Raw genomic sequence first — 13285 nt, forward strand, 5'->3', positions numbered from 1 at the left:
GAGGCGTGGTCTCCCGTGGGGCGGGGTGGGCGGCCGGGTGGTGCGCCCATGCGCACTGGCGCCGTGGGCGGCCGCTCAGAGGAGCGGTCTGGTTCCAGCCCCGATGTCGAAGGGGGACTTGGGGCCCCTAGCGGCACCCACCGCCTCTACCGGCTCGGTCGGGCCCTCGCTCTCCCTCCTTCCCAGCCTATCTGTCTGCGGTTGGTGCGCATCCCCGTGGGCAGCCTCCCAAGGGCTGGCTGCACCGTGAGGGATCGGGCCAGGGCTGGGGTTCAGCCCCCAGAGGGCGGGCCCGGGCCGCGGTTGACTTGGGGCCGGCGTCTAATACCGAGGACCCGCTAGGGCCAGGGTGCCTGCCAGAACCAGGACTTGGTGGGCGGCGCCCCTCCCTTTCCGGGCTCCACCTTCACATCCATCCCAAGTGTTCGGATGGAGAAGTGGGAGCCCAGGCTCCTGTGAACAGCAGAGGGCCTCTGTCAGGTGGGAAAACTGACCCCGGCCCGTGTTGAGGACTTAATCCCGTGCTGCGATGGGCTCCCGGGCTCGGGCTCATGTTTGACTCTCTGTCCGTGACTGGGTCCCGGAATGCCCTGGGATGGCACGGAGCCTCGGTTTCCTGATCTGTAAAATGGGGACTATAATCTCTACCCACCACAGGCCGCTTGGGGAATCCGATAGAGAAGGTTTAGGGGTGACTAGTTCTTGCCTACAGTAGGGGCTCAGGGGTGCCACCATCCCCTGCCCTGAGGCAGCAGGACAGACGCCCATCTGATCTGATGAGCCCATCAGCCCACTCGCTGGTGGAGCATCTCAGGCCCGTTCATTCTCTCCTTCCAATTTGTTTCCAAGTCTCAGTTAATGATTTCGTCAATCTCTTGTGTTACCGAAACAAACTTGGGTCCGCCCACCCAGTGCAGCAAAGCCAAACACTGACATCAGGATTTGCAGCAGCAGAAAGGGAGTCATTTATTGCAGGGTGCCAAGCAAGGAGAATAGGCCAGCTAATGCTTAAGACCCGGACTCCCCAATGGTTTACATGTAAGGGTTTTTAAAGGTGGGGAGACAGAGGTTATAGGCAAAGTCATAAATAAATACTCTGGAGCTATACATTGGCTTGGCCCAAAAAGGTGAGATATTTTGAGGCAGGGTCATAGGTGGATTCAGAGATTCTGTGATTTGCAATTGACTTAGGAAGCAAGACTGTCTAAAAACCTGGGGTCCACAGATAGGAGTGTTAAGCATTGGCTTATGGGTGTGACTCTTTACAGAACCCTTGGGAAAAAATTTAAAGAACAGCCCTCACTTATCTGAGGCCTAAGCGACAGCTGTGAAAAACAATTCAGGGACATAGGTCAAGATGTTATCTTTAGTTTCTATAGGGAACCAGACATCTTGTGGCTCTAACTTATTTGGGTGGCCCTTGTTTGAAGCTTCAATTACCTTCTTGCTTGTCAAGGTGCTCATTTACTTCTCAAAGCTAGCTAGCTGCCTGAAATTCCCCCTGAAAGGACTCACAATTTTCCTTCATTTCCACTAAGAGGAGTATCTGCCTCACCTCACAGTCACCTGGACTTCTCTAGCTTCTCCCCAACCTCCCTGCCTCTGTCCCAGGCCACCCAGATGCTTCTGCCTTAAGAGTAGCCCCAGCCCCCTCAGGAGCCTCCTATCCAACCAAAGAAGACTTTCACATATGCAGCTGAGACCCGCCACCCACAGAAGAGTGTTCTAAGACTGCACCCCATCTGACTCCCCCATCTCCCCTAACCTCATTCCATGCCCTGCACTGGGAGCAGCAGCTTCACCAGCCCTTCAAGAGTCATTTCAGGGGCTCTACTCTCCCCACCTGAAACCTTGCCCATGCTGATCTGTGGCCGTCTGAAGGACTCTTCCATCCTCCCTGTGCTGCAGCATCCCAAAGCTCCCTTGCTCAGCGTCCACCCCTCACCTATGGCCCTTCTCAGGCTGCGTCTCTCAGAGTTGCTGGTGGGGCCAAGGTTGCCCCTGCAAGGCCAAAGTTCCTGGAGGGCAGAGGCCAAGGGTCATTGTCAGGAAGACAGCAGCACTTGGTAGAGCCAAGTAGATCTGGGCTCCAGTCCTCGCTCTGCCAGTTACTGGCTGTGTGATCTGGGCAGGTCCTCTATCCTTTTCCCTGTCTGTAAAATGGGCTTCTAGCTGGAGTGTGTGATGACCAGGTACAGGCAAGTCATGGGGCTCGATAAAGGCCCAGTTGTGTAGGATACCGGGCAGCATTGTCTCTGGGCTGGGCAACTCCCATGTGTTCCAAGGTGGAGCTGGGGTTGTGTCTGAGAAGGCATGTTTGCCTCAGCCCACAAAACAATGGGGTTCAGAGGATGCTCAGACCCCCTTCTGTATCTCAAAGCATTGGAGCCACAAGAAGGTATTGTGCAATAGTTGCAAGCATGGACTCTGCCTGGGCTCATATTAGCTGAGTGACCTCAGACAAGTGACCCAACCTCACTGTGCCAGTATCCTCTCCTATAAAGCCAGCATAGCAACAGTCGCACCACGGAGTTGTTGTGGGGTTAAATGGGCCGGGCCATATGGAGCCCTCATGGTGGCCCTTTGCTTGGAGTAAGAGCTCAGCATGTGCTAGCTGGTGTTATTGTCATCTGGCCCAGCCGCTCATTTTGTGAAGACACTGAGTCCCAGAAGCAGAGACATGCACTCAAGGCCAGTGAGAAGCCCAGCCACCCTAGCAGGTTAGCACTGGAAGGGCCCAGTCCTTTAACCATCTCCAGCAGCTCCACCTTCTCCGACAGGTGAGGAAAGAGGCCTAGTGAGAGTGACCTGCCCAGGACACCCGCTGTGGTGGCCGGGTGGAGAGAGCATTGGCCCTGCTCTTGGGGGAGAGAGAGGTCCCCATGATAAGCCAGGAAGAGCCAGATCTGCCCAACAAGGTTGGGGAAAAGGTGGGACTTTGATGATGCTCTGGCCCCAGGATCCTGCTGGTCAGTTTTTATAAACTGAGTCATCTAATGGCACCACTGCAGGGCCTGATGTGGAGGTGCACTTCCCATTTCTCACAACCACCCTCTGCAGCAGCTCTGATTAGTCCATTTTCCAGATGACAGAACCAAGCCTCAGGGAGATGCCCAGGTCACACATTTAGTAACTGGAATCCAAACCTACCCTGTCTGACTCCACTCTTGTGGCCTTTCCCTCCCCTCTTCCTGTCTCCTCCAGGGAAAGGTCACCTCCGCAGGCTCCTTGACTGGCTGTCCCACCTCTGCTTGGATGTCACTGTAACTGAGAACTCATTTCCTCATAGCACAGCCCATTCCCCTCTACCTGGGAGAGCCTTTTGTCACCCAGAGCTGATCCACTCCTCTCTTCCTGGTTCTGCCAGACTCTATACCCTCTATCTTACCAGAGCCTAAAGACAGAATCTTCTCTGCCCAGGTCAGAAAACCCCTATCTTCACTGCTCCTGTGTGTAATAGGATTTCCCATGTGAAACTTATAATAATCATGTATTTTTTAATCCCAACAGACCTAATTGTCTAGCTATTGTGTGGGAACCCTAAAGGAAGCCATGGCATGGGGAGTGGCTGAAAGTGGAGGCTCCTAAGGCTTGGTGTCTCTAGGAGGAATATTAAAAATCACCCTGTTAACCAGTTCATTCCGTTATCTGGCCAGCTCAGGCAAGCAGGGGCGGGTCAAGATTGCAGGGTGAGAAGGCCGGTCAGACACAGAACTTTCAGTGGGGAACAGCTGCTAATGGTGCTCCCCTGTGTGGTCAAAAATGGGAGCTCACAAGGGACTCCAGGGCAGAACAGTTATGATGGAAATCAGGATATTGAGACAAGATGACCTCTGAGTTGTTTTCAAGTCCATCCTTCTCTGAAACACTGCTTATATTTTGTTACTATCCTGGATATTATTAAAAACCAGTCAGACCAAGGGGATTTATTCCAAGAATGCAAGGTTGATTTTTTTCTTTTTGAGATGGAGTTTTGCTCGTCGCCAAGGCTGGAGTGCAGTGGTGTGATCTCAGCTCACTGCATGCAATCTTCACCTCCCGGGTTCAAGCGATTCTCCCGCCTCAGCCTCCACAGTAGCTTTAATATTAGAAAAATCCATCCATTAATAGCATTGCTTTAGTTTCCTAGGGCTGCCATAACGACAAGTTGGGCGGCTTAAATGACAGAAATGTATTGTCTCACAGTCCTGGAGGCTAGAAGTTCAAGATAAAGGTATCCCTAATTCTGATAAAGGTATCATCAGGGTTGATTCCTTCTATGGGATCCAATTCAATGTACAACAAGCATGTACCATATGAATGAACCTAAGGAGAGAATAATATGCTCATTTGTTTCTCTATAAATGCCAAGAAAGCTTTAACAAAATTCAATACCCATTCATGATCAAAACACTCAGTGAAACAGGAGTTGAGGGATACTTTCTCAATATGATAAGATATAGTCCTATAAACCAGCATCTTATTTAATCAAGAGACACTGGAAGCATTTCCAGATCAAGAACATCACAAGGGCCAGGCGCAGTGGTTCATGCCTGCAATCCCAACACTTTGGGAGACTGGTATGAGAGGATTGCATGAGGCCAGGAGTTTGAGGCCAGCCTTGGTGACAAAATGAGACCCCATCCCTACAAAACAAAAAACAAAGCCAGGTGTGGTGGCATCTGCCTGTAGTTCCAGCTACTCAAAAGGCTGAGGTGGGAGGATCCCTTGGGCACAGGAGGTTGAGGCTGCAGTGAGCCCTGATTATGCCATGTACTCCAGCCTGGGTGACAGAGTCAGACCTTGACTCTAAAAAAAAAAAAAAAAAAAAAAAGAGAGAGAGAGAGAAAGAAAGAAAGAAGGGAAACATGGCAAGGATGCCATTATCTCCACTACTATTCCATGTTGTACTAGATGTATTAGCCAATGCAATTAGACAAGATAAATCAATTGGAGGCCTAAGAATGGTAAAGAAGGAGGAGAACTATTTCTATTTACATATGGCATAATATACCTGAAGAACCCCAGAGAATCAGTGATAAAACTAATTCAAATAGTAAAGGAGTTCAGTGAAGTAGCAGGATACAAAATTAACATGTAAAATATAATGGCCTTTATGTATAAACCTATATGAGGAAATGTTTTTTTTTTTAAACAGAGTTTTACTCTGTCATCAGGCTGGACAACAGCTCACTTCCACCTCCTGGGTTCAAGTGATTCTTGTGTCTCAGCCTCTTTAGTAGCTGGAATTACAGGTGTGCATCACCACATATGGCTAATTTTCTTATTTTTAGTAGAGATGGGGTTTCACCATGTTGGCCAGGCTGGTCTCAAACCCCTGACCTCAGGTGATCTGCCCACCTTGGCCTCCCAAAGTGCTGGGATTACAGGTGTGAGCCATCGCGCCTGGCCATGATGAAATTTTTAGAACATTTTTGAAAGACACGAAAGGAAAACAAATGGAAAAATATCTCTTTGTTTGCACAGGAAATGTCAACATTGTAATGGTGTTAGTCCTCACTAAGTTAATGTTAAACTCCATGTAATCCCAATAAAAGAAACAGCAAGGTATTTTATGAAGATAGACATTTTGATACAAAAGTTCACATAGAAAAATAAACTTGCAGGAACAGATAGGAAGACGTTGGAGAAGAAAAACCATGAGAGAGAGCTAGACTTGCCAGACATTAAACAAAACAAAACAAAAAAAAACAAAAAACTTCTGTAATTAAAACTGGGATGGTTCTGGTACATGAATAGATAAATTGGAAAAGACTAGAAAATTTAGGATTAGACCCAAAACATCTTTACCCCACTAATTTGAGATATTGTCTTTGCTACCCACTAAACATAGACTTTGCAATATATAGTGCTGGGACAACTGGGAGCCATTTGGAAAAAGATAAAATTAAATCCATATGTTACACTGTCATATTTTGTGTTGTGTTGCTATAAAGGAATACCTGAGACTGGGTAATTTATAAAGAAAAAAGGTTTATTTGGCTCACAATTCTGATGGTTGGAAAGTTCAAGACTGGGCATCTGGTGAGGGCCTCAAGCTGCTTCCACTCATGGTGGAAGGTGAAGAAGAGCTGATGTGAGCAGATATCACATGGCAAGAGGAGAAGCAAGAGAGAGGGGAGAGGGTGTCAGAATCTTTCAACAAGCAGCTCTCCCAGGAACTAAGAGAGTGAGAAGTCACTCACCCCCAGGGAAGGCATCAGTCTATTCATGAGGGACCATCTCCATAAGCCAAACACCTCCCATCAGGCCCCACTCCAACCGTAGAAATCACGTTTGAACCTGAGCCTCGGAGGGGACAAACATCTAAACCATAGCACACATCCAACGAAAGAATAAACTGAATGGATCAGGGATCTAAGTGTAAAAAACAAAGCCACCTGTCTTAGTTAGCTCGGGCTGCTGTAACAAAATACCATAAACCACCAAATCCAATGTCAAAGTGAGGGGAAAGGCACCAACAGGTAACTAACCAAAAAAGATATGAAAATGGCCCTCAAACTTATGAAAAAAATATTCAAGGACACTGGTAATTAGAGCGAGGCAAATCACAGCCACAGTGAGATGCCATTTTTCACTTTTCAGACTGACAATAAAAATGATCACAACACATTCTGTTCACCAAGTTGTAGGGAAACAGTCACTCACAGCTGTTGCTGGTGGGAATACAATTTGGTACAATTCTAGGGGAATTGGTAATACCTAAGAAAATTACATATGCATGTCCCCTTTAACCTGAGGCAACTCCACTTCTCAGAATCTACTCAGAACCCATACCTCTGGCAGTATGGAAATACACATGCAAAGCCTTTTTCAGTGACACGTTCTTTTTGATTGCAAATATTGGAAACAATCTACATACCCACAAGTGGGAGAGTGGTTGAATAAATCGTAGTATATTCAGGCAATGGGGCATTAAGCAGCTGTAAAAGAAAATGAGAAGGAGCACATTGAATTGATACACTGTGAGTCCCACAACACACATGGAGAGAGAAGACAATATAAGAACATACACAGGTGTCTGCTCATCTATGCAGAGAAATACAAGAAGGAAAGATCAGAAACTGATGAGATTGGTTACCTATAGGGACAGGTGGAAAGGAGTGGAAAGAATTGGTGAATGGGATAGGATAGCAGAGAAGAGGGGGCTGTGACACTTCTCTGACTATATCTTTTTTACTTTTCTTATTGAGATCATTTACATGCTATAAAATTTATCCTTTAAAGTATAAAATGCTATAGTTTTTGGTATATTTACAAAATTGTGCAACCATCACCACTATCTAATTTCAGATTGGGAGTCCTTTCCAGTAACATCTCCACAAGGCACTACTTGTGGAGATTTGGAAGCACTACTGGTCCCTTGGATAGAGGAAGCACGCTCCCCATTGGATTCTTCTTTATAATTGGATGGAGGGCTCTAATACAGAGAAATTGGATGCTCTGCTAATCTAGGGGTCGGGATTTTCACCACCCCAATAGAAACCCCATACCCAAGCATTCTCCATTTCCCCCTCCCCTTATCCCCTGGCAACCTCAAATCTCTATCTCAATGGATTTGGCTATTGTGGGTATTTCATATACTGAAATCATACAATATGTGGCCTTTTGAGTCTGTCTGGCTTTTTTTTTTTTTTTTTTTCTGAGACAGGGTCTCACTTTGTTGCTCAGGTTGGCATGCAGTCATGTGATGACAGCTCACTGCAGCCTCAAACTCCTGGGCTCGAGTGATCCTCCTGCCTCAGCCTCCTGAATAGCTGGGACTACAGGTGTGTGCCACTGTGCCCAGCTAACTTTTTAATTTTTGTAGAGACAGAGTTGTACTATGTTGCCCAGGCTGGTCTCCAGCTCCTGGCCTCAAGTGATCCTCCTGCCTTGGCCTTCCAAAGTCTAGCTTCTTTCACTTAGCATAATGTTTGCAAGGTCCATCTATGTTGTAGCGTGGATCTGTACTTCATTCTTTTTTAGGGCTGGATAATATTCCATTGTATTAATATACCACATTTTGTTTATTCATCTGTTGACAGACATTTGGGATTTTTCCACTCTTTGGCTACTGTGAATAATGCTTTGAATATTCATGTGCAAGGTTTTTTTTTGAGACAAGGTTTCACTCTGTGGCCCAGGCTGGAGTGCAGTGGTGCAATCACGGCTCATTGCAGCCTCAACTTCCCAGGCTCAACTGATTCTCACACCTCAGCCTCCCTAATAGCTGAGACTACAGGCATGCATCCCCATGCCTGGCTAATTTTTATTTTTATTTTTTGTGGAGATGGAATCTCACTGTGTCACCCAGGCTGCATGTGCAAGATTTGGTGTGGACATCTGTCTTCAGCTCTCTCGGGTATATGCCTGGGAGTGGACTTGCTGGGTCATAGGGTAACTCCATGTTTAACTTTCTGAGGAACTGCCAGACTGCTTTCCCAAGTGCTAGGAGTGTCCACCTAAATCCTCCTGCCAGGCCCTGCAAGCTCCTGATGTAGCCCCGTGACCCTGGGAGTGAGAAAATCCTGCCCCAGGCCCCAGCTAGTGGAGGGAACTGGAGCCAAGCTGGCACCTGGGGCTGCTGCCTGCATATTGCCAAAGAGGGGCCTGTGGGTCCCCAGGGTCCCTGGATTCTCCAGCGTCCTACAGGAGAGTATCCTACAGGTTCAGGAGTAAGGGTGGGCAGGAGGGGTGCCTGTGTCCTCCTTGTGCAATCTGGGACCCAGAGGCAGTGGCACCTGCCCCCACCCTGTCCTGAGGCTGATATGTGAACATATGCCCCCACTTCCTAGCTGATGGGGCTCTGACTGATTCTGCTCTGGGTTCCCAGTTCTAAAACTGCCTTTGCAAAAATTGTAACAGTGAGAAAATTATGCCAGTAAAAGAGATCTGACCTGACTCCATCTTGCTTCTAACCTCCAAGCTACCCTTTTTCATTTTGGGGTGTAAGAACTAATTTTGGGAGACAGTTAGTTTATAATTTAACTTTGAAACAAAGATAACAACAGTTCTTTCCCAAAACAAACTTCCTTTTGCCTGGGGACCAGACTGCCTTTGTAGGACTAATAAATTAGCCACAAGATTAGAAATTATGGTTTAGAAGTCAGCTGGGAGCAGTGGCTCATGCCAGTAATCCTAGCACTTTGGGAGGCTGAGGTAGGTGGACTGCTTGAGGCCACGAGTTCGAAACCAGCCTGGCCAACATGGTGTAACCTTGTCTCTGCTAAAAATACAAAAAGTACCCAAGCACGGTGCCACACACCTGTAGTCCCAGCTACTCAGGAGGCTGAGGCAGGAGAATCACTTGAACGCAGGAGGTGGAGGTTGCAGTGAGCCAAGATCATGCCACTGCATTCCAGCCTGGGCAACAGAGCGAGACCCTGTCTCAAAAAAAAAAAAAAAAGAAAGAAATTTATGGTTTAGGAGACATGTAGCCAGAGGCTACAAGATTCTACACCTCCCCAGTTACTCCTAGGGATAACATCACTATGGTAAAACCTAAGACCGGTGCTGAAAATATTTTTCAGCCCCTGCACTCGATGGATCAGGTGTCACCCAAATGGATAAACTGTCTCATCATGCCTTGTGGCCCCCACCCAGAGACTGACTCAGTGCTAAAGGATGGCTTTGACTCACTGTGATTTCATCTCTAACCTAAACAATAATCATTCCATACTCCCTTGCCCCCTACCCACCAAATTATTCTTAAAAACCCCATTGTCCAAGTTTTCTGAGACACTGGCCTGAGTAGTAATTAGACTCCGGTCTTCTGTTCAGCTGGCTCTGTGTGAATTAACCTCTTTCTCTATTGCAACGCCCCTGTCTTGATAAATTGGCTCTATCTGGGCAGTGGGCAAAATGATCTTGTTGGGAGGTTACAAATGAGCACCGAGGAGGCGGGGTGGGGGTGGGGGCATATGGCTGGATTGGGTGTGCAAGGGGTCCTGGCTGAGCCTTAAGATATTTAGGCCCAGAGGAGGGGTCGATCTGGTGTCCCCTTGGGTGTGGGGACAGGAACCCATTTGCTAGGAAGCTTTGGTTTCACCTGAAGGTTTCAAGTACTCTGGCACCTAGAGGGGTCCCAAAGTGTGGGAAGGAGCCCCTGCCCCACCACAGCTGGGCCCTTGGGCTCCCATTTGAACAGGGATTGGGTGAGGGCGGCCAGCAGGAGTCTCAGGCCACCCAGACAGCTGTGCTGCATCCCCAAGAGTTTAGGGGCAGGGGGCTCCCTTTTCCCCACTTCTGTGCAGAGCCCAGTATTGCTCAGCAGGGGCAGGGCAGTGCTTCAGAACACTTCAGCCTGGACCCAGCAGTGAGGACGGAGCGGATAAAGGAAGGGGACACAGGGAGGGGCCTGGCTGACACCTGGCGCAGAGCATTCGGGCAACACTCAGAGCCCTCACCTCACCTGCATGCTGGGAAGCTATGGGAGAGGTGGGGTAGGGTCAGAGGCAGTTGGGGCGTGGAGAACTCTCCATGCCCCTAGGTGCTTCCACAGGGTCCTAGGACCACTCACTCTCTAGGCACAGATGCTCAGATCTTCGCCAAGCTCCAGGCCCAGGGGTCCCAATCTACTGAATCCTCCTACCCCAGTCACTGCACTCCAGGGGCCAGAGCCGAACCAGTCTTCCCTGGGCCCTGACAAGCACACCCCATCCCCACCCCCCACTTTCCAGGGACCAGCCCTGCAGGTCCAAGATCACTTCCTTCTCTCTTCTTCTCCCTTTTCCCGCCCCTCAACACGCCAAGGCACCATGCCCTGCTGGGTCCTGCTCCTGTTACCCCTGGACCCCTCCACTCCTTTCTTCCCAAAAGAACAGGTGCACTACTGCGCACCACCTCCCCACCATACCCAGGGCTCCCTGCCCCAGATCCCGCTACCCCAGCAGTGCATGAACTTGCTCAAATCCAAATCCAATCCTTTACTCTATTGCCTAAAACTCGGTGGGGCACCAGGTCTCATGCCTGTTGTCCTAGCACTTTGGGAGGCCAAGGCAGGTGGATCACCTGAGGTCAGGAGTTTGAGACCAGCCTGGCCAAAATGGTGAGACCCCATCTCTACTAAAAATACAAAAATTAGCCAACCATGGTGGCGGGCACCTGTAATCCCAGCTACTCGGGAGGCTGAGGCTGGAGAATCACTTGAACCTGGGAGACAGAGGTTGCAGTAAGCCGAGATTGCGTCATTGCACTCCAGCCTGGGTGACAAGCACAAGGCTCTGTCTCAAAAAACAAAAACAAAAACAAAAACAAAACAAAACGAAAAAAGAAGAAAACAACCTCTTGAGAGCAGGAGTCAATAATCAAGGATAACATTTTAAAAACTGACGTCATCCCTGTGTTCTTGGGAGCATCAGAATTAATCTTCTGGAAAGACTGCTCTTCTGCTGGGAAAATAGGTTAATGGAGCTGTTTGTTATTCACAGACTAGGCTGAGTCTGGGCTGCTGGGAGGAGGGGGCCTGCATCACGACAGAATTATTCCATAAATGACTGTCCCAGGGTGCAGAGGAGCATCTCTAAAGAAACCGTTCTAATGTTGATTTAACGCTAAGAGCCTGGCAGTTTTCCCTGCAGCCCTGGGGCAAAGAGAGGTTGACCCTTCAAAGCAAATGGTGTTTCCTGATCATCTGGCTTCCTTGGCACACAGCCTAGCTTTGGGCAAGGGAAGGTGTCTATAGGGACCAAGGGGGCTATATCCTCACTTTGAGGAATGGGGTCTGTGTGGTAGCCTCTGCCTCCAGGTTGAAAGGCAGCTATGGAATCAGTGTGACCCACTTCCCCGATATAATCAATAGAATAGGCATGGCCTGCCTTCCCAGGCCTGGAACAAACAAGCGCCCCGACCTCTAGATTAGCAGAGCATCCAATTTCTCTGTATTAGAGCCCTCCATCCAATTATAAAGAAGAATCCAATGGGGAGCGTGCTTCCTCTATCCAAGGGACCAGTAGTGCTTCCAAATCTCCACAAGTAGTGCCTTGTGGAGATGTTACTGGAAAGGACTCCCAATCCAGACCCCAAAAGAGAGCTATTAGATCTCAATCAAGAAAGAATTAGCTCTGAGTCCACACAGTGAAGTGAAAGCCAGTTTATTAGAGAGGTAAAGAAACAAGAGAATGGCTACTCCACAGGCAGAGGAGCAGCCCCGAGGGTTGGCTATTTTTTTTTTTTTTTTTGAGACAAAGTCTCACTCTTGTCCCCCAGGCTGGAGTGCGATGGTGCGATCTCGGTTCACTGCAACCTTCACCTCCAGGGTTCAAGCAATTCTCCTGCCTCAGCCTCTCGCGTAGCTGGGATTACAGGTGCCTGCCACCACACCTGGCTAATTTTTGTATTTTTAGTAGAGACGGGGTTTCACCATGTTGACCAGAATGGTCTCAAACTCCTGACCTCAGGTGATCCGCCCGCCTTGGCCTCCCAAAGTGCTGGGATTACAGGCATGAGCCACCATGCCCCTGCCTAGAGTTGGCTATTTTTATGGTTATTTCTTGTTATATGCTAAACAAGGGATGAATTACTCATGAGTTTTCCAGGAAAGGGGTCAAGGTTTCCCAGAACTGAGGGCTCCTCTTTCTTTTAGACCATATAGGGTAACTTCCTGACCTTGCCACGGCATCTGTAAACTGTCATGGCGCTGGTGGGAGTGTCTTTTAGGATGCTAAAGTTCATAATTAGTGTATAATGAGCAGTGAGGGTGACCGGAGGTCCTTTTCATTGCCATCTTGGCTTTGGCAGGTTTTGGCTAGCTTCTTTACTGCATCCTGTTTTATCAGAGGGGTCTTTATGACCTGTATCTTGTACTGACTGTGAAATCCTAATTAGGGAGGGGGAGTCAGGCTGGAGGGACCAAGGGAAAGCAAAAAGAGAAAGCAGATGAGCTATAAATCTGCCTTTCCTCATGGTCCAAGACACGTAGCCCTCCTTCACAAATAACTCACAATCTTCCTGTGCCCAGCTATCACCAGACCCTGATAGAAAATGCAAGTTATCTCACTGCAACCCTGCCATTATCAGTACTGCACAAAGACCTCTCCAGCACACAGCACAAGCATCATCCAATAAAATCCCAAGCAAGCCTTTGTCTCCTTACAGTCAGCTCTGCTCTTGCCTGCCTGCCCATTGCTTTCTTGCAATGTATTTTCCTACTTTCTCAAATAAATCTGCCTTTCTTTATCTACAATTGTCTTGGTAAATTCTTTTTACTGCCCACTCGACACTGGCCCCAGATAATCACTACCCGAGACGCTGATCTCCTATCTCATCCTCTGACTGAGAATGCCTAAGCTCCTGCGGATGCAGC

Source organism: Nomascus leucogenys, chromosome 15, assembly GCF_006542625.1.
Source record: "Nomascus leucogenys isolate Asia chromosome 15, Asia_NLE_v1, whole genome shotgun sequence".
Classification (NCBI taxonomy): domain Eukaryota; kingdom Metazoa; phylum Chordata; class Mammalia; order Primates; family Hylobatidae; genus Nomascus; species Nomascus leucogenys.